Here is a 23,480-nt window from a genome sequence, read left to right as displayed (position 1 = left end):
AACTATGACAATATTAATACAAGGTATGAAATCAGATATTTTAAAATACTTAGCATATTAAATATGTCATGATTTATATGTTTATATTAACATCAGTATATGCAAAGAAGATTGCCTTAAATATTCATTTTTTAGTTGTAGTTGGACAGAAAACCTTCATTTTATTTATTTTTACGTGGTGCTGAGGATCAAACCCAGGGCCTTGCATGTGCTAGGTAAGCGATCTACCACTGAGCCACAACCCCAGCACACAAAGAAGATTTTTTAAAGTATGGTGTATTAAAGGTAAAGCATCCTTGTACTATATGCCAGACTAAATATTTTCGGATCTAGTAGATCTTAACCAAATATTTGAACAAAACTATTATGTGAAAACAAAAACCCACTAACAAGGTTAAAATCTCTACAGTTTATCAAAAAAGCTCTGCAGTGGTTACCTTGTTGAAGTGCCTATGAGGCATACTCTCAATTCACAAGGGAGGAATCTCCATACTGCTTTCCATAATGCTTGTGCCAATTTGCAGTCCCAGAAAAATGTATGGTGTTCCCCCACATCCTCGCCAATATTTTTTGTTGCTTATATTCTTGATAATTGCCATTCTGCCTGGAATGAGATGAAATATCATAGTAATTTTAATTTGCATTTCAAATTAGCATTTGGTTAATTGCTAAGGATGTTGGAATGGGACCAGCATTTAACCCAGCTATCCCACTACTCAGTTTATACCCAAAGGACTTAAAATCAGCATACTACCGTGACACAGGCACATCAATGTTTATATCAGTTCAATTCACAATATTTAAACTATGGAACCAACCTAGATATCCTTCCACAGATGAATGGATTGAGAAAGTGTGATATATGTATATATACACAATGGAGTATTACTTAGCCTTAAAAAAGAATGAAATTGTGGCAGTTTCAGGTAAATGAATGGAGCTAGAGAAGATCATGTTAAGTGAAATAAGACAATCCCCCAAAATAAAGGCTGAATGTTTTTTCTGATAATTGCTAATTCCCAATGGCGGAGGGCTAGGGAAGAATAGTAGAATGAATCAGATATTATTACCCTATATGCATGTATACATGACCAAGGTGATTCTACATAATATAAAACCAGAAGAATAAGAAGTTATACTTCATTTATGTATGTGTCAAAATGGATTCTACTGTTATGTATAACTAATCAGAACAAATTAAAAAAATAAATAAATCATAAATGAAAAAAAAGTATTTGATTTTTTAAAAAAAAATTCTTTCAAATAGCTTTATCCCCACTCCCTGTTTATCTTTGGTTATATTTTTCTCAACGTGCTTTCCACTGATTTACCATTCCATTGGTATAAAATAGACCTCATTCTGAAAATGCATAACTATACAAAGTGGCCATTGAAAAAAATCTTTAAAATAAAAAAAAGAAAAAATTAAAATCTCTTGAATAAGAACAGCATCTTGGGCTGTAGCTCAGTGATACAGTGCTCACCTATCATGTGTGAGGCACTGGATTTGATCCTTCGCACCACATAAAAGTAAATAAATAAAGTCATTGTGGCCATCTACAACTAAAGAAAAATATTTTAAAAGAAAAGCATCTCAATTTGTTACTAGTTTTAATAAGTTTTGTAAGATTTTTACATGGTGGTGCCTTTCTTACTATAAATAATAGGTAAATTCACCATCTCATATATGGAATTTCTTTTATATTACTCATTTACATTGATTTTAGTTGTGTTTCCAATTGGTACTATCAGTGAGTATTGGTTTTTACCTATAATGTGCACAAAATATGAGCACATTTAAATAAAGGAATTGATATATTAATATGTCCATAAACAAGGTAATCCCTGTCATTTATTGATGTTTATTCATTTTATCTATTCATCTTAAGATTTCTATTATTTGCCCTTTTGCAGCCATATTATCACATTTTAAAGCGTAATAGTCAAATTTTCCCAATGATCAAAAGATAGCAAGAACCAGAGCGAGAACAAGAGAGAAAAGAAGAGAGAGCAAGTGATCATGAGTGAGAATTATAATGGAAATGCTTAAATTTCTTAAAGATTATTATTACAATGTATATTGACACTGATATCAAGGAATAAAAATCAATGTTTGATAGAAACTGTTTAAAGTAGATCAGATTTAAGAATGCTATTATTAATCTAGTTAATATTCTTAAAATAATACATTAGTAACTTTGAAGTATGTAAACTTAAATATATAGCAAATAAAACATTTTCTTAAGTTAGTAACATACTACATTCAAAGGATTCTTAAAAGTAATTTTAAACACACATACACACACACACACACACACACACACATATATATATATATGATATTTATTTATTTATTTATTTATTTATTTATTTATTTATTTATTTATATGCAGTTCTGAGAATTGAACCCAGTGCCTCACATATGCTAGGCAGACGTTCTACCACTGAGCTGCAACCCTGATACCCAAAAGTGATTTTTTTTAATAAATCCTGCTTGAGACTACTTTTCTCCTAGACATGATTATGTGATCTTGTCAATTCACTTTTCACTTTAAATCCATGCATCACATAATAGCACATTTGTACAATTTTCTTTAGACTGTTAATGGGATATCTTTCCTGAAACACAACTTTTATTCTAAATGGTCAGCATGTATTCATATATTTTAAATTTTCTCAGTTAACCAGTTTTTTTCTCTATAGAGCTCTTAATTAATGTTCAGAAACCAGGTTTAATTAAAAGAATGCTAAAGAAGTGTATATTGGACCTGAGTGATTTGGGAGTAGTTTTGTTTTCTATGTGCAATTCAAGTTTGTAATTAAGCAAAATAGCTGTGGATGGAAAAAATGATTTATTGTCCTTAACCAAACACCCACATTTTAAAACAAACTTATAATTTGCATATTCTAGGTGATTTGCATTTGCAGAGCTAGTGGTTTGATTCCTATAGTAGGCTATTTGAATTCAGCAAGCAAGCAGGCAAATAGCACTTATGACTAAGGAAAGAGCAGCTTAGCATTGTTTATAAAGAGCCCATGAACTTTTATAGTTATCTGCCAATAGATATGCCACTTGCTGCAGTTATAATTGATATGCTCAAAGGAAAAACACCCTGTCAGTAATAAAGAGGTAATAAATGAAGAGAAGTGGAACCAAAGGAAATAATTATATTTGTGGACTGAATTTAAAACTATTAATTTATTGGTATATAATTAATAAGTGTTTCTGAAGATGAAGGACTTTATTACTATATCTAATCAACTTTGATTATGCATACTTATTATTGAGAAGTGTACTGTTTGAACTAGTATATTTTTTCTTTAGGTTTTAATTAAACATGACCCTAATACAGAATCAACAACCAAGGAATGAAATCACACTGTAGAACATGATCAAACAAAATACAGTATGTGCATAATTAATCAGGAATAAAATATTGAATGTAATTAGTACAGGCCAAAACTAATGTCACAAGAAGAGAATTTTAATATAATTTTAAGTAATTAAATTCATTTTAAAGTAATGTTACATATTTTAAAGTTAATCTTTAAGATCTATAACAGGTTTTGTACTTTTAGAAAATTGCCTCCTCTTTTATTATTAACAAACATACTTGGTAATAGTCCAATCAACATGATGCTGTCTTCTCTAAAGTATTCTTATGATAGGACTCAAATTAGATATATAAATGCACATTTTTTTCTAGTAACAGTTTTTTAATATATATACATTACTGTAGAGTTTATTTTGACATTATACATTCATAGAATATAACTTATTCTAATTAGAATTCCATTCTCCTGGTTGAACATGACATGGAGATTCATTGGTGGTTTATTCATAAATGAACATAGGAAAGTTATGTAAGATTCATTCTAATGCCTTGCCTATTTCCATCCCATCTCCTTTCCCTTCATCTTTGTCTAATCTAATGAACTTCCATTCTGCGCCCCCATTATTGTGTGTCAGCACCCATATATAAGAGAAAACGTTTGGCCTTTGTTTTTTGGGGATTGACTTATTTCACTTTGCATGATAGTCTCCAGTTTCATCCATGGACCAGCCCCACCTTCATGCCAGCAATCCTCCGCTCACTACTGGATATCGCTTTTATGCTTAAGTCTTAACTATATTGAAGCTAGTTTCTTATAATATTCTGTATAACTTAAAAGTATACTTTAAGTGCCAGTGTTCCTTTATTCCAGCCTCAGCCAGAATAAAGGTTCATCTTTAAAAATTTGAATCTAATTAATCATATTGTCTTTTTGGTTTTGATGAATGAAGTAGAAATTACTCTTCATTGTAATAAAATGTTCCTAGAGAAAACTATTAAAATCATCATATATAAATGGCATTCACATTGCAAAATCAGTGATGAAATTCAAACATTTAACTGACTTTATTCCTTAAGAATATATCCTTAGGAGTGAGAAGAAGATTTTTTTTATGCACTTACCATTAATTAACTAGTTCATTATCTAGGGGAAGAGGCAAACTAATTACTATCAAATTAAATACGAAATCGCAGTCTGGAATAGTTATGATACAATGAAAATTTCTTCTTGAACTGACAAATTCTGTCATTGATTTCTGTATTTATCCTTAAGTAAATATTTATTTTCTGAAATGATTAACATATTGAATATTGTCATAAACAGAATTTACATTATAGGAAATGTATTGCTTATTTTTATAAACATAACAAATATTTTTTCATGAACATGTGTAGTGCACTATTTAGGTTTAGAGTAGACTTACTTTCTATCCAAATATTTTAAATATCATTACAATATTACTAACATGAGATGTGATGTTAGTACATTTCCAGCATTTGTAAATTATATTGTGTGTACTTTTAACTAACTGACGCACTCCATTTGAAATTATTTTCTCTGTATGTGATGGAGCTTTGGACAATGTAATATGCATGTACACATGTACATAAAATGTAGAGAATTAAATTTCTAGAATTGTATTTTATTTTGCTTTGTGAAACAAAATTGATCTTGGTAATTTCATTTTTTTCTTTAATGTTAAAATTTAGATTCTACAATTAACTTCCATAGTTATAAATAACTCATTTAGAATTTAGCACAGCTGTGGGCAGTGCTTGTAAATCCTTGGGTTGTATGCTAACATTTTTATTTAGTTATGTTGATCATAATATTCTCTATATTAAATAGGATAAAGGATAAAGTACTTACTGTAAAAATGAGTAACTGAAGTCACTAAATACTATTTAAAATATTTACTGTTTTTCCATTTATTGTACTTCCATTTCCATCCTTAATTATGGTTTAGAATCTATCCAAAAAGGTAAAAAAAAAATATAATGACCTCACATGTATTTACAGAACAAGTGAATGTGTTTATCAAAAAAGAAAAAAGAAAGAAAGAAATTTTAAACTTAACTAGAACTATAGCTATGAATTTTATGGAAGGTAGAAATGTTTTTACTTCATTCAACAGCAACTCATTCTACTCTTTTTACTTTTTAAATAAAGTTTTTGTTCTAAATGCTGAATAAATGAGTTTTATCTATTTTAAACATTTTGATGTTTAAACATATTGATGGTAGCATTAGGTATAACTGTTTTTTTTTCTTTCTTCCCTATCCTTCCTCATTAACATACTTTTCTATGTAAATGAAAGTTAAAACAAATACTCAAAAACTCCAAAAATAAGGTGTAAATTTAGCAAAGCAATAAATTAATTCCAAAATAAAGGAATCAACTGTGGAAATAATATGAATTTTTGAACGAATTCCATGACACTTTCAGTAGAGAATAAAAAAAAACAAAAAAAAAAAACAAAAAAAAAACAAGAAACTGCATTGTTTGGAATAGCATATATCATCTCACCAGAGAAATGGAACATTCATGTAAAAAACCTGACAGTTTCTTTATCGTATTCTAATCAATTGAATATGCATTAAAAAATTAACACATCCCATAATATGACTCCTAATACCTTTTTTCAAATGGAACTAATTTCTTCCATAATATTTTATAACTCAGTAAATGACAACTTTGTTCTTCAGATTTGCAGGATATTTCTTCGCTCACCCTCTCCACCTAATCCATTGGCAAATTCTAAATGCTGTCTTCAAAATGTATCTGACACCTGTCATTTATCATAGTTGCATCACTACCACACTATCTTCTTTCTCTCCTTCTGTAATCAGGTCCCAATCTCTGTCCCCAGTTTTCTACTGGCCTCATATGGCAGCCAGAGGGCTTCTGTAAAACCATGGGACAGAATGTGTAACTTCTCTTCCCCAACCCTCCAGGAGCTGCCTTACACTGAGTGACAAGAAAGTCACTCAGTTCATTCCTTTGCTGCTCTCCTTCTCCACTCTTCAGACATGCCTGCTTCCTGAATCATAACTCACACACACACTGAGCTTTTACAGAAGCTCTTTCTGTGCCAGTGGTAACTTCTAATATATTCCTATGACTTATTCCTTTGCTTCCTTCAATTCTGCTCAGCTCCTCAGTAGGTCTTTATTTACTTCCGCAGCACCCATTTATATTATGTCTCACTCTCCCTATTTTGTTTCTGTATTTCTCTCTCAAAAAGAAAATTCAACAAAGGAATTTTTTTTTACTTTGTTCACTGTTTCTAGAAAGTCCTGTTTCTAGAAAATTCCATGAATTTTTCATAAATTTATTCCATGAATAAATGTTCATAAGTTTATTTATTTTAAATGGCATCAAAGGCAGCTTTAAAGAAAATAATCTAAGAAAACCAAGAGTTTTCATTAATCTGCTTTACTTTCCTATTATTCTTAGAAATCAAGTAGAGAGAATTAATTATAAATGTGCTTGCTGCTTTAAAATTTCTATATAATCTAGATAGCAATGTAGATATTATTAAAATTGAAGAAGAAAAAAAACCTGAGCTTGATCAATGAGAATTTAATAACAAATATGAAATTAATAAATTTAAAATTTAGAAAAGCTCCATTCTAAAAAATATAATATGTACTCTTAACCATATTTTAAGAAAGGTGATGGAATGATGTGACATGAGCTCTGTACTTTTTAAGGACTTAAAGTCTTGAATACAAACCAATATATATAATATAAAAAGATTTTTGATTGATTATTTTTCCTTTGCATGTCTCCCTTAAGTAATCTCCCCATGTGAAATGAAATACTGCAAATACATTTTAAAATTAATTTTCTATCATATATGAGTTAATTTTCTGTTTTAATCATTGAAAGATTTAAAAATAGGGGCAGAAATTTTAATTACAGATAGTGTAACATGGAAAACTGAGAAGAAAATAGTAATAAATTTTAAGTTTGAATTTTAAATAAAATAGTAACCACTAAATGAAACTAAGAAACTGAAATTTAAAACTTAACGTTGTGTATTGTATGCTCTTTCATGTAAACTAATAAAAAGCCTATACGGTGTTTAATCTTTTCATACTATAAATTTACTTTAGGTGCTCCTGAGAGGTCTCTTTATTTCTATGACAGAAGTTATATCAAATTTTAGGGACATAAATTCTCATTCAAAGAATCATGTGAACCAATGTGGAAAGATCCCCAGGACTTATGATCAAAGAAAAGCAAAGAAACAAACAAATACCTTTGTAACAGTATGTGCCACACATACTAATTTGTATGAAAAAGCAAAAAATAAAACTTTTAAATGATTTGCATGAAGACATGGAAGGGATACTGAGAAAATAGTAAAAGTGACTTGCTACATGGGAGAAAGGATTAAAATCTAGGGTGAAGGATATGGAAAATAACAACCTCCAGGGAGAAAAGAACAATAGGTCACAGGGAAGTTCACTTATCTACAATGGTTTCCCTACCTGCTCTCCCACCCTCCCCTAAATGAGCCTACTACTAATGACCAACAAAATTCCTCCAACCCAGCCCTGCTAAATCCCCTGTAAAACTCAGACCCTTGTTGTAGCCTGTGCCATTTTCCCCTTGAAAATGTGCCTCCATTGCTGGATGAAGCATTGCTGGTCTGTTGAGGTCTGTCTCCATTTCTTTTTCTTTTTGTATTCTTTGTCAGTTGCTTTCATTTGGTGCTGAAACCCGGGATAGAGTTTGGGGCACTCTATCCCTCCCTGTCCTAATGAACCTCTACGCTTTTTCTTATTTCCCTTTTGTTTCTTTCTCTGTCTCTATCTCTCTCTCTCTCTCTTTCCACCTTATACTCAAACATTAGTAACATTCATGTTAAATAAACATCTGATGAGACCTTAAAAGTGACCATGGATAATCTGGCACTTCTGTGTCTCTCTGAGCCTGGGGAATGCCCCAGCTATAACTAGCACAGCTAAATTCCAAGACTGACTCTTTCCCTCCCAACTCCCCCACCACCACCACCTTATACTCAAATAGAAGGCTCTTCACACCCTTCAGGTCCATTATAGCTCAATGGTGGCTGGTACACAACCCAAAATAGATCCCAGTCCTTGGCTAGATTTTTGCTGCCTTACTGCCACATAGACAAAGCAAGGACTTGTTTCTGGTCCTTTATTGGTGTTGGAGGCATCCTTCTTCTAGCCCTATCCACTCCAATTCCTTCCTTTTCTTATATATTTTAACCTCTGAATCAGAGGCTGCTTTTTGCCATTTTGTTGCCACAAGCAACACCACCCTTCTCATGCTTTGGAGAGGCAAGATCCCTTCCTGTCTTTGACAGAGGCTCTGTTGTAGGTACAGATGAGGCAAGGCACCAAAGATGGCAGGAAACAGTTTTATTTGGCTGCAGCCAGGTTCAGAGAGCACAGCTTTTGCTGTAATCAATCAATCCCCTGAACCCCGAGTTCAGGCAGTTTCAGAGTTTTAAACCCAGCATATAAGGGGAAGGGCTCAGAAGTTCACAGTCTGCAGAAGTTCACATAAAAGCAGCTTTTTCTTTTACTGTTCTGGGCAAGTTAACCCTTCAAGGACAACAACTGAGAAGGGGAGAGCTTCTTCTCACCTTTGTTTCCTCCCCCTGCCAGCTGTTACCATGGAGCCCAGTTGGTAACTTTTCTTATCTTAGAAATGTAGACATCTCTATGAAGCCCCAACTCAAGGCCAGAGGCCTTGTTTACACATTTTTACAAACACTAATACTAGATACATGTTGTGAGAAACTAATAAGGGGGTGTCCAACATCTGGAATGCCGATATCTCCCAGCCTGTGGCCAAGTAAAACAGGGCAACACAAAAATAGGAAGTTTATCTTCATTGAACTCTTTTGCAGAGACTCTTTTGCTGACAGTCCTAAAATCAGCCTTGGTGAAAATTTCTGAAGAAGCCCAGTTAAGACTTTTCTGTGGAGAAAGGGGTGCCACTTCAGCTCCCTGCCCAAGACCCTCGCCTTTTGGCTTATCCAGACCCCAGGGGTCCTCCACCATTGATTGCAGGAGGGGATGCACTCTCATTCTCTGGTGGAACTCTGGTGATGGGAGAAATCAAAGGATGCCTTGATCTCCACCCCGACCCCCACCCAACCTCTTCAACATGGGGGCTAACCTGTCCACCCCACAGGACTTCCCCCAAAAGTTTTAAAATCCTCCACCTGCAGTCTGACCTCAAAAGCAAATACCTTATTAAGCTGAATACATAGATCTGGCCTCAATCTAAATTAGATAATGTAGTTAGTAGCCCACTCAGAATTAACCACAAAACCTCCAAGACATACAATTTTCTCCAATGAAAATGTAAACGGCCTGAGGTTCCTTACCTCTTTTACCTTCACTCAAATCCCTCAGTATGTTCAACCTTGCTCTGCTCTACAATTGATTCTCAAAGACTCCCTGCTCTATAAACCTCCTAGATCAGGTCCTGACCCCCAACCCTCTTTTGTATTTATCACCTCCAAAATAGCAGATGAACCCCCACCAAAAGAAAGTAAAGCTGGAGGCTATCAATGAAAGTTTCATAGAGTAAAACCTGATAATTATAAAAAGAGAATGTCAGAATCACAAGCTTTTATCTGAATCTATTAGAGACTTACAAATCTTCCTAACCTCCTGCATAGGCAAGCTTCATCTGTGTTTCTGAATCTCCAAGTATGATTTTCTAGCCCGAATATTTATCTCTCAGATTGATCTGAAAGGTATAATGTGGTACTAAATGTCTTAACTAACTTTACTAAGAAAGCCCCAATTGACACAGATAAAGGGATCTCTACTAAACACAGTTAATTCCAAAAGAAAGGTATTTTGCAAAAATCAAATGGCATTAGACATCTCAACTGCAGCTCATGAGGATATCTGTGACATTATAAAAGCTAAATGTTGTATATAATAATTCTATCAAGTTGGCCCACCCTGCTGACCACCATATGCTTTCTTTTCCAAAAAGAAATTTACCTGCAGCTTTGTCTGGCTTCTGTGGACAGGATATGTCACATTACTTAGCAAACTACCTATTCACTATAGGAGAAATGCAGATGCAAATAATGTCAATAAGAGGAACACAGTTTCTGTGAAGGAGACTTGTGATCAGATCCTGAAACTCTTCGGGATAAGGATAGTTCCTCCTAAACATAAAACCTGTAAAAATGTATGGTTAGGAATCAGCATGGACCAAGGTGACCTAGAGTTGCCACAAAAGTGAGGACTTAAAAGTCTGATGTCAGCTCACCCTGCTGTCAGTAAAAAGTCAAGAGGTAGGTTGGATCCCACTTCACCCAGATGTTGGGAATGTTGGTCCTTATTTGTTTCAGTTTCTTTTCTGTGGGAGAAATTTGGTGCATGGGGCAGAAAAAAGTTTTAGATTATAGCAAGAGCATGTTTATTAAACATTAGGAAACTCAGACTACAGGCTTAAATTTAACAGAAAGGAGAACATTAATCTTACATTTTCCTGTCCCCTCCCCTCACCCTAACCCCAGTCTTTGGTCACCATTCATTGTACCATATGCTTCTAAGAGTTAGAACTACTTAGATTTCACAAATAAGTGAGATCATGCAGCTTTTGTTTTTCTGTACCTGTTTATTTTGTTTAGCCCAATGTACTTAAGGTTTATCCATATTACTACAAATAATAGAATTTACCTTGCCATACTTCCTCTATCCATTCATTCATGAATGAATTCTTAGTTTGATTCCAGAATTTGGCTATTGTGCGTAATTTGACTATTTGCCAACTTGGAGTACAGTTACCTCTTACTTCTCTATTTAATTGAATCTATATTGATTTCAAATACCATGAATGTATAACCAGAATTGACATTGATGAACCATATAATATTTCTATTTGCAACTTTTTAGAAACTCTGAACTGCTTTCCATATGGGTTATACTAATTTATATTTTCATAGCAGTAACAAGAGTTCCCTTCACTCCACATCCTTGCCAACACTTGTTATCTTTCATCTTTATGATAGTCATTCTAACAGGTACAAAGTGATAATTCATTGTAGTTTTAATTTTCATTTCCCTGATAATTAGAGATTTTGAACACTTTTTCACATTGTCTGTTGTCCATTCATGTCTCTATTTATGAGAAATGTTTTATCAGATCCTTTGCCCAATTTTTAATAGAGTGATTTGTTTTCTTGCTGTTGAATTGTTTGAGTTCATTATAAATCTTGGATATTAGCCTCTTATCAGATGTCTAATTTGCAAATATTTTAAACTAATCTCTGTGTTATTTATTTATGTTGTTTCTTATTTCCACTGCTGTACAGAAGCCTCTTAGTTTGATAATGCAGAGCCATTCATCCATTTTTGCCTGTGCTTTGAGGTCATACCCAACAAATCATGTTCAAATCAACGTCATGAAGATTTTCCCTATGTTTTCTTCTCGTAGGTTCACAATTTCATGTAATATATATATATATATATATATAAAATACATTATATATTATATGTTATATATTATATATGTATATATGCATATATACATATATGTATATTTATATACATAGTTTATATATGTATAAACTCATACATGTACAATATATACATAGTATTTTACATATAATATTTTATATATATAAAATATATATAGGATATATATGTATGTATATACACACTGATTTGGGTATATATTATCAAATATATATACATAGTGTTTTATATACATATAGTATTTTCTATATATAAAATATATGTAAGATATATATATATATATATATATGTATATATATAGACACTGATTTGTGTATGTAGTATGAGATAAGAGTCAAATTTTATACTTTTGAATAATCTACTTTTCATTTATTAAATAGATATCTCCCCATTTTGAGTTATTACCACCTTGGTATTGAAAAACAATTGACCATAAATGTGTGAGTTTATTTCAGACCCTGTATCCTGCTCCATTGGTTTATGCATGTGTTTTTATTCCAGTCTAGTTTGATTACTATAACTTTGTAGTATTTGAAATCAGATAATATAATATCCCTAGCTTTGTTCTTTTTGCTCAAGATTTCTTTTCCTATTTGTGATGTTTTGTGACTCAGAAGAAATTTTAAAAATTTTTCTTTTTCTGTGGAAAATTGTATTGGAATTTGGGCAGTAATAGTATTACATCTTTGTATCTCTTTTGATATGAACATTTGAACAATATTAATTCTTCCAATTAATAAAAATGGAATTTTTTTGCAAAATAAATAGTTTAAGTGTTACCAGTTTTTATTTCTCATATAAAAAATTCTGCAAGTATCTGTTTACTCAGTGATTTTTAAGAATGCAAAAAGGTCTTGAGATCAAAAAGTCTGAGATCATCTACTTCAGGATAATGTTACACTTTGACATTTAAAAGATATACATATACATACTTTTATTCCTGTGTCACTACTCCTGCAAGTACAGTATCAATTCATATTAATTGAGCATACATAAAGTAGCTGATTTCTATTTCTCAGAGAAAACTTTGGACATGGATAATTGAGAACTGCCTGCAACATAAGTTTAGCAGACTATCAAAGAACTTCATCATATACATTTCACTTACTAAAGCAAACTTGATTATGTAAAATTAAATTCTCAAAATATTTTATAACTTCCTTATACTAAAGAATAATTATTTTTTTTCAGGGTAGCACCCTTAAAATATAAGAAAATTAATTTTACTTTTTTCTGAGGCTTTTAGGAATATTATATTCCATTAAGTGCTTAATTGCCTTTATTAAATAAGCAGAATCTATCTCCTGAATTTAAAAGTCATTATACAAATTTATTAAAACTCTCTGAAGACTAGAAAAAAATATTTCAGTCTCACTATAAGGTAAAAGTCTTTCTAAATTGCAAATGCACAGACACAAACTATAGCTGAGAGCTACATTTCTACAATTTAAGGAATACGTTCAAAACAAAAACAGACACAGAAGCATCCACTTCAAAGATTTCAAAGACATTTCCTGTTTCTCAATTGACATAAAATTCTTAATTGATTTTAATACAAAACAGAAAAATAGATGCACAAATCCAAAGGACTAAAGGAAAAATTCTCTACTGCATTTCTTGGAACAAATAATAGTTTCTCTAACACTTATCTCCAGAGATCACAAAGTACCATACCATAAAACCAAATTCTCAGTCAGGAGAAAACTTACTATGTCTGTCATGAACCTGAAAACACAACAAAACACACCTGAAATCAGTAAAGAAGAAAGAAAATTCTAGAGAAATAGTTAGAAAGTTAAAGTTTATTTTTGCTTGGTATTTATTGCTCCTCTTTGGATACTAACAAGAAAATATTTTGAGGCTTAAGTTATCATCAGTAACACTTCACTAATAGTAGTTCTTGGTCAGGAGTTTATTTTTAGTATCTCAGTGGATAAACTCCAAAATGTCAAAATATCTTAAGGAAATATTTTCCCTGTCAGAAAAATACATATTGAACATTTGTCCATTAAGAGAAAACTAGCACAAACTAAACACCAGTTCAAAGGAAAAAAAAAAAAAAGAACGCACATATATAAAGATAATCAGATGCTAAAAAAATTTGCAACTAAATACAAAGCTGGTCTCTTCCATGGGGCGGACATCAATTATATTTTTACTGGAAAATTTTCACGTGCACTTAAAAACAATTACTGACAAACTGTTGGTTGCTCTATAAGGAATTTCTCTCTCTGCAAAGTTGCAGAGTAATTAAGGACAAGGAAAGAGTCAGATCCTTGTGTTATTAGGTAAACCTGGGAGATCCTTCTAGACCTAGATCATGCTTTGCATTTTATTAAATGAATACACATTTTTGTCTTTTCAAAAATAATTGACTTTTCCTCCCTGAAACAAGATGGTTCAGAAAATGGAGCTCTAGGAGAGGTAGAGGTATTGCTCAGTGATAGAGCATGTATTTAGAATGCATGGGTCTCTGGGTTCCATCTTTAGTATAGCCCAAATTAGCAGAAGCTCTTGATCTACTAACTGGCTTGAATTTGAGAACTGGGTATAAATCTTTGAATCCATCTTATAGTAATTCAAGTCAGTTTTATGGCTAGTAGAACTAGAAATCTCACTTACATGATTCTTGCAACCATTTGATAGACTGCTTATATTTTTTAATTATTTGGGGCCCTGATTTCTGTCAGCCATCCTCATATACATCTGAAGAAATAAAGTAATTTTGTAATAGACACTGCTACGAATTATTATGCCAATCACTCCCACTTTGACCAGAGTTTTAAAACCTACTGTTCACACATTACTCTGCCTGGGATCCCATTCTTGTCACTGAAACCAGGAGCTCACTGGCTTTGATGTGTCTTTCACTGTCATTTCCAGACTGTTTTGGAAAGACACCATAAAACTTTAGAAGAATAAAGTTGGTCCTTTCTTCTATCTATTTTGATAGAATGATTGACATATTTCTCTATTCAATTTTTCTTATTATTCCTCTTATTTTTTCTTATCAATTGTTTTAGATTCAGCAGCCAATTTAAGGAAAACATCTAATGTCTGTTATTTACAATAATGAACTTCCTGAGTCATTGCAGTTTTTCTTATTCTATGAATTATTTATGGCATTCTTTCTAATCTTTGCTGTATTTCACTTTTAACATTCTATCTTATTTTGCTTGCTACTACTGCTCAAAATTTTCTTTTTTTATTTTTGTTTAGTTGTAGATGAACAAATACCTTTATTTTGTTTGTTTATTCTTATATGGTGCTGAGGCTTGAACCCAGGGCATTGCATGTGCTAGGTGAGTGCTCTACCACTGATCCACAGCCTCAGCCCTCAAAAATTTTCTTATTTCCCTTGTAGAGATTTTTATCATTATTATCATTGTCTCATTTTACTCAATCATTGATTCCCTATTTCATGATATATGAAGTATGATTTCTCTTTTATATAAGTTCAAGAATATATTATTTTAATTCTAGGTTTGTTCCAAAGTGATTGCTTCCAAAATATTACTCTTGCTTCTCTATTTCATTTTTGGAGTGAATAAAAATTATCAAAAACCTTAGTAATAATTATACAGAAATATTTCATATAAGCCAAAAGCATTGTTTATATTTTTGAGTAAATTATTCTTTTTAAATTGAATTTATTCATTTATCCTATCCAAAATTACAGAATTCTATATTGCATTATTTTATATCACAGAATACCCTAATTTAGAATACTTTGCTACTCCTTATTTCTTTGGAGTCAATAACATATTGCCTTCAGTAAACATTTTCTACAGGAAATCAAGAGACAATACAGTGTTTGTCTGTAATTCCCACTACTGCTGTTAATTGTTTCAGAAGACTAAAAGCTTCTGCTTTGCTGATGGAACCAGAGGGATCGCTGCCTGCTGGCTATCACATGGCAACAATGGTTGTCAGCAGTGTGCATCTGAAATCAAGGGCAGAACAGCTATGAGGGATTTTAACATCATAGGCTCTAATCTTTTAATTACATGGATAGAGAACATGAAACTCAAGGATAGAAGTGATCTGTCATAGTCACACAATAAAGGTCAGAGCTTGTACCAGAAACCAGATATTCCTTTACCTTCTGAATACATATGGAAGTGAGAAATAACTCAAGGCTTAGAATTTTTCTTTGGAAAATATTGAACAGTATGTACACATTCTTTTTATATTTTCTTACATCTTTAATTCTTTGATGTGACACCATAGATGAGAAAACATACATTATATGTGCTTGAAAAATAAAAATAATTAAAACGGGCCTTCTCATTACACATGAAGAAATAGAATGTTACCAATGCAGAGGAAATTCCTTTAATGTCCCTCCCCTATTTAAACTCTCTCACTTTCTTTTTGTATAAGTTTCAATTTCATCATCAGGGAGAGATGCCATAGACTAGTGTTTTCAGACAGCACATTGTGGATAAAAAGTACTCATTATTTGAAGGTATCATAAAAGATAAAAATGGTTCATTTGTTCAGCAAACAATTGATAAGTAATAATCAACAACACTACTTGGGAGTGACATATGTTCAAGTTTGGAGAAAGAATTATAGAAGTAGAAGTTTTAGGGAAGATTCTCCCTGGAATAGACTCTTTTCAGAAATACTACTTTTTATTTCTGTGTAATGTTCACCTTAATCAGAAGAGAAGATTGTGTGATACAAGTGATCTGTATCTTAATGAGCATGAAGAAAAACTCCGAAAATAAAAAAAGAAAGTAAAGCAGATAAAGCTTACATTAATACTATGTGAGAAAATATTTAATGATTTCAATCTACTTAGTGATACCATCCAAAATATTTCTGATGTACACAAATAAGCTTTACTCAATTTGTAATAGCTTATGTTAATTCTATTTGCAACTTCAACAATTTCTTTTATTACTTTTAGCTTAGAATAATCTCTGGAGTTTATAGAATAATAATATATTGGTAAATAGCTTTCTTTTGCTTCAATTGATGTAATGTGCTATGACTCATACAGGTTTTTTTGGTTAATTTTCATTTCATGCAAAATGTTTTAAAGGAACATGACTAGTTGTTGTGCAATTCATTATCAGTGATATCTGTGGGAAAAATTGGGAAATAAATGTTTAGTGCTAATGACTGTTTCTGGAAGTCACAAAATTATGAGCATTCACCTTAACCAGAAAGGTGTTAAACATTACTATAATAGAATATTACACTAAAGCACATTTCCAATTGATAAAAATTGAACCATAATTTTTGTCAGTTGGCTTGTTAATATTTTTAATAATGTGTGAAGAAAGGTATATTCATTGGGATCACCTTGAATGAGGTTAACCACAGTTGTTATTATCTATCATCGATGCTAATCATATCTTCCTTCAAAATGAGTTACAAAGGGATCAATAATGTTTTTCCCTTTGGAACTAAAAAATTATATCCAACTCCATCAGATGTATGAAGTACATATTCACATAGATAAACAAAAAACTTTTCATACCATAAACCAAAGCAAAAGCTCAATGATAGTATTGGATAGTTTTTAATGTTTTGTTTCATCTTTAATTATTCTAAATTGTTTAAATTTAATTGACAGTCAAGAAGCAGAATAATAAATTTCTGTCTAGACCATAGGCTCTTTGTGTCCTGGGATTTTTTTAGTTTTTGACTAATTGCAAAGGATTAAATATCACTTTAAGCCTAGAGAAAAGCATCATCTTTAATGTGGGAAAGTGCCTACTGCAAATTGTGTTTATCATTACAGATGAAATTTGACACATGTGTGCTTGAGGAATCATGGTATTTAAAAAAGCAGATCACTATTTTTCCCTTACTATTGACCATGACATTAACTTAATTAAAACATTCAGTTTAAATATCTGATTGATGTCAATGGATATTAAAATTATTAGGATAAAATTTGGAAAGCTTGATGATTCTTTGGGTTTTATTTGAACATGTTCCATACATAACAGCATGGAGATTTAACTTTGTTCTACAATCATTTGCTTTACTTGAAAGTGATTTTAAACTCATTCCTGGCTTTTAACTTGTTCATAATCTTTCTTTTGATGAGTCCTATACTTCTGTAGCCACATAACTAGACTGACATAATAAATTCTGCATGCTGAGGGATTGTAGTTACGTTGACAATCATGTTACACTCAGTCCTTCTTTGCTTCTCACCCTCAGAATCCATTACCCATTATGCTTTTCTGATTTCTGCTAGCAGAGACCATGAAATCTTGCAACTCTCTGTTGTGTAATTTTTCCTTTCCTAAGAAAATTCTCATCCTAGAATTCAAGGATTTACCTCACATCATGATTTAGCTTTCCTCCACTGGGCTCTTCTACCATGAGTCTGGAGGTAATGAGGGGTGGTGATTCATCTTCAGGAGAATAAGTGGCCCCTTGTGAGACAAAGACCCACATGAAGTCCTTAAAGCTTTTTGTGCTTGAGAAGATGATACTTGTCGGGTGAGGACAGGAAGATGCTGTTTCTACTCTCAAGAAGAAGGTTCCTGAGGTATTAATGTTTTCAATACTATCATTATTATCTGTGTCTATTCAAAAGTTCCCATTAGTGGAAATTGTTTCCAATATTTTTTATATCATTATCCCTTCTTTTGTAAGATAACTGTGTTTATGATTGGCCCTCTATATTCATGGGTTGGATATCAGTGTATTGAATCAACTGAGTATACAAAGTACTCAGTAAAAACTTATGTATGTATTGAATAGTGTGGACTTATTTCCCGGTGATTATCTCCTAAATAATACAGAATAATAAATATTTAGCTAGGCACAGTGGCACTCACCTCTAATCCCAGTGGCTTGGGAGGCTGAGGCAGGAGGATCACAAATTCAAAGTCAGCCGTAGCAACTTAGAGAGGCCCTAAGCAACTCAGTGAGACTCTTGTCTCTAAATAAATATAAAAAAGGTATTGGGATGTGGCTCAGTGGTTAACCACTCTGAGTTAAATCCTGTTATAAAAAAATTAAAATTTAGAGATCATTTGCATTGTATTAGATTATATATAATCTAGAGATGATTTAAAGTATTTGGGAGGGGATATATTTTATATACAAATTATAGATTATGTTATTTAAGGAACTTGAGCATTGGCAGAGTTTGGTCCATGGAAGTCTAGGAAACAATCACCCATGGGTATTCAAGAATGACTGGATTTGGTGCTTCAACTCTAAAGTATAATGTTCTAAGATTATTCTTCAAATGTATCTACCCGTTGAACTACATCAGATAAGGGTCATTCTAAAATTGTCAGAGGCTTTCTAATGTTTCTTAGATAATTGAATTCATTGAATTTGTTAATTGAAAACATTAATTTTATACTTTGGTACTTTGTTGTATAGGTTTTCTAGTAGAAACTTCCAATCCAACAACTTTCAAGATTACTATTGATATCATATGTCTAAGCACTGCAACCACTGTTCTACTAAATCTTTACCCTTTGTCTCCGTATCACGCCAGGCAACTATTGTGAATGACTTCTACAATCATGATATCAATGCCATGGATGGTTACTGTGATTTTTTTTTTCCTAAAGCAGAGAGGCTTTCTGTGAATTAATGAAATATATGATCTACCAAATTCTATAATCCTATTTTAAGTTTCTTTTTCCTAGACTATTATAGTTTGGATATGATGTGCCCTCCAAAACCTCCTGTATTAATGCAAGAACCTTCAAAATACAATGACTGAATTATTGTTAGAGATCTAATCTAATCCAGCAATCCTAGATTGAATGAACCAGGTATTAATTGTAGGCAGTTTGTGTGTGACTGGAGGAGGTGAGTCACTGGGGGCCTGCCCAATAAGTGTGTGTCTTCCTTGTGTTCCCTTATTACTTCTCTGCTTCCTCACCCTGACATGAAGAGAGCAGCTTTCCTCCACTGGGCTCTTCTACCATGAGGTGCTCTCTCAACCTGGTACCAGAACAATGGAGTCTGCCATCCATGGACTGAGATCTCTGAAACCATGAGATGCAAGCAAACTTTTCCTCTTCTAAGTTGTTCTTGTTGGGTATTTTGGTCAAAACAGTGCAAATCTGATTAAGAGATGAATGTACTCATAGTACCACATTCTATGAAAATTAAAGAGAGTTTAATGAAGAGTCTAGGTACAAAGTTCTGGATAAAATTAAGTCAACTGATAAGGGAAGATTGTGTATCCATTACCTAGAAATAGAGTCAGTCACTTATACACTTCAACACGGAAGAGAAGTTGTTAAATGGAACCCAGAGAGAGTTTTTAATTGGATGAAAATGATCCAAATGGCCACAAGCAGAAAAGTGAAGCCACTAAAATAGAGTGATGGAGATATAAACATTAAAATAATTCCTCCAACCTTTTTCTCCATTCTACCAATCTCCTGCCAGTGCTTTATATTACCTATTAGAAGTCAAGAAGAAAAGTAATCCGAACAATGTAATAAAACACGCTAGCTTCATAGAGAAAAAAAAAAAAGGGCAAAAACTGTGGTAAGTGTCTCTGAAGTGATAAATAAGAACAAACTTCTCACTCTTTTATCAGACTGTCCCCCTAAGAGTAATAATTTTAGTTTTTTCCCACTATTTTCCTTTCAATTTATAAGACTGGAGCTATCTTATACACAAACGTAATTCCTGGGATTTGGGTTGCCCAAATTGTGGGATCTTCATACATTTCTTATTCTTTTCTGTAGCTTTATTTTGGTTTTCTCCATAATATTGGATATCTGCTTTGGTTTCTACCCATTATGTTCCTTTGTGTAGAACCAGAAGCCTCAAAACTACTCTCTCCATGACTTAGCACATAAAAAGGAATCTACTTCTGCTCTTCATTATTATTCATACACAAGGCAGAGATTTTAATTTGGGCCCAGATAATGTGTGCAAGGCCAACTGGATGTTTTTGTCTGTCTGTAACTTGAGCTCTTCAAAAACAAACAAAACAACAACAACAACAAAAAAATACGTCTCAATTCATTTTAATCCCAATATCCACATCTGTTCTTTCTATGTTCTTCACCTGGCAAGAGGCACTGTTTGCCTCTTAGTTACCAGCTTCAAATACCTGTGTTAACTAACTTCTTTCTATCAGACACTTTTTTTTTTAATCTACCATACTCTTTAACTCATTTCCATTTGGTCTCAATATCCTGATACGTTGCCTATTTAAATATTTTTCCATTTTCTCTTGATTTCTAATTTACTAATGAAAGTTAAATTTTTGCCTTTCTAAACCCACAATTGTATTACTGCAATAGGTTTTCAACTCATCACCACTTACAGACCTATACTATACAATTCCTTCCTGCCAGAGTGATATCTAAAAGATTTATTTAAGACACAAAACTTGTCATAGCATTATCTTTCTAGAAATCATTTAATGGTTTTTCCATGACTGTTTTCATATTGACACACAACATTCATGAGCTGTTCCATGGCCATGGATGAAGGTGCTCACAAGAGTCTCCTTCCAAAGAAGGCTAATGATCAAGTAACACTTGTAGTTCATTGGATATCTGTATATACTTCATTAATATTAAGTGACATTCTAATTCCTTCATTTGAATTTAAATACTTATTTCCAGATTGAAAGTAAGAATTCTCTCACGTTTTTCCTTAATTGTTACAATATTCCTTCATAACTACTTTGCTTGCTTCTATCATCATGTATTATAATTGTCTGTTGTTTCTACTACTCTTTGAGTTACTTATGTATCAGAATGGATCTTACTTTGTTTTGAGATTTGCATCTTCAATATCCAAACAAGTGTCTGAAAACTTGTCAAAGTCCAAATAATATTAATAAACAAGTAGCATTGCAGTATTGAAATTAAAGTTATATTCCTGAATAAAGAGTTACCATTTGAAATTTCATACCTGAAGATATCCCCAAATAGTGAGTCTGGTGTTGGATTCCAAGAAGCTTAACAACAACTTATCTTTGCTTTACTTAAATATAGCCCTGAATGATGTACAAATGCTCCCTAGCTAATCACTTCACCTTTTGTCCTCCTTTTGTCCTAATTCATTGGTCTGTAGTCCAAGAACCTTTGGATTTCCTTTTTAACTTTTATGTGGTTGCTCTTTTGTTAATAGTTGCTTATATCCAATTATGCAATTTATCATTTTATTAATATATTAGCATTAAATGAACTTATTTGGAAATTCTCAGTTGTATTTATTTTTAGAAACAAAAATCTAACCATTTAACATATTCTCAAGATTGTAAATATTTCTCCTTGAAAAATAAATTTTATTTCCTTTGAAATTTCTAAAATCCATCTGAATCAACCATCACTCATGATATGTGAAAATCATAAAACAATAAACATGAATGGCTGGTATTAAAAAAATCTTTTGAGTATCTTAACATAGTACTGATTTATTACAAAAGTATTTTTCTCTGTAGCATTTTTAAAGTTTGATTTAAAAGATGAGAAAGAACTCGGTAGGAACACTTTTATCTCTTGTTCCATCTCCTAATGGGAATATATTTGATCCTAATCATTCGTTCTATTTTTTTTTTTTGTCTTGTATCAGTCTCACAGATTTTTGTGCTGAAAGTCCCTGATTAAGATGTTGGCAGATTGAGTTTCTGAAAAGGCTCTCTTGCAGACAGCCAACTTCTCAATTTGTCCTTACATGGTGTCTTCTCTATGTGAGCATGAAGAGAGAAAGATTCTCTTATGTCTCTTCCTCTTCTTTATAGGACACCAATCCTGTCATGCTAGTGCCCCATATTTAAAATTTAATCAACCATAATCAGCTCTCCTATTTTCAAATACAGTCACATTGTGGGGTAAAGCATCAACATATGAACTTGGGGAGAGCAAAATTCACTCTAAGGTTTCTTTTTAGCAAATATTGTAATGTAAAATTAGATATGACAGATATAAAGTCAGAAAAGCAAGTAAGTAACCTATGTTGAGGAAAGGCTTATTCAAGGATTTGAGGGAAAAATTACAGAGATAAAGGATCCAATGCCATTATGGGCCAGAAACAGACTTTTACCATTAAAACTCTTTTTCTCCTCTCTCAAGTTGGAAATACATCATAAAGTACTTGAGTTCTGAAAGAATAAAGCAAACTGTTTTAAAAAATCAATCACAAATCACAACACAGAACTAAATCCCGTCAAATGTCCTGTCTGCCTCTAAACTTATTTCCAAGCATTATGAAAGAAAATTTTTGGTGTCCCTTTTTAGTCATAAAACTGTCATAATTTGACCTGTAATTAACATGCTTTGCAGCACATTCTATAACTGATAGGGTTTATATAAAGGAAACCTAAACTAAGTGACATTCAAAGCAGGTGGCAGGAGAAAGATCCATCCTTATCCTTTCAGAAATTCTTTGGTGTAAGCAAAAAGATCTGGAGCACTTGAATATGCATGAGCATTTTGAATATGTATAACTGTTACAATGAGAGAACACTTTTGACCCCTAAATGTAGAGTTATAAGAAAGTCAAAATCAAGAGCATTCTATTAAGAAGAACTTTTTTTGATAAAGCAATGTTCAGAAAAGTAATACCTGAAATCCAGCTTTATGCAAAATAATCATGTGAGTCATATTTTCTAAGAATTAAGTCATTCTCATTTTGAATAGATAATAAATCTTTCTAGTTCTTGTAGTGTTATTTACTTCTTATGGA

This window comes from Urocitellus parryii, chromosome 8 (genome assembly GCF_045843805.1).
Source record: "Urocitellus parryii isolate mUroPar1 chromosome 8, mUroPar1.hap1, whole genome shotgun sequence".
NCBI lineage: Eukaryota > Metazoa > Chordata > Mammalia > Rodentia > Sciuridae > Urocitellus > Urocitellus parryii.
The sequence above is the reverse complement of the archived record's forward strand: the minus strand, read 5'-3'. Positions refer to the sequence as shown.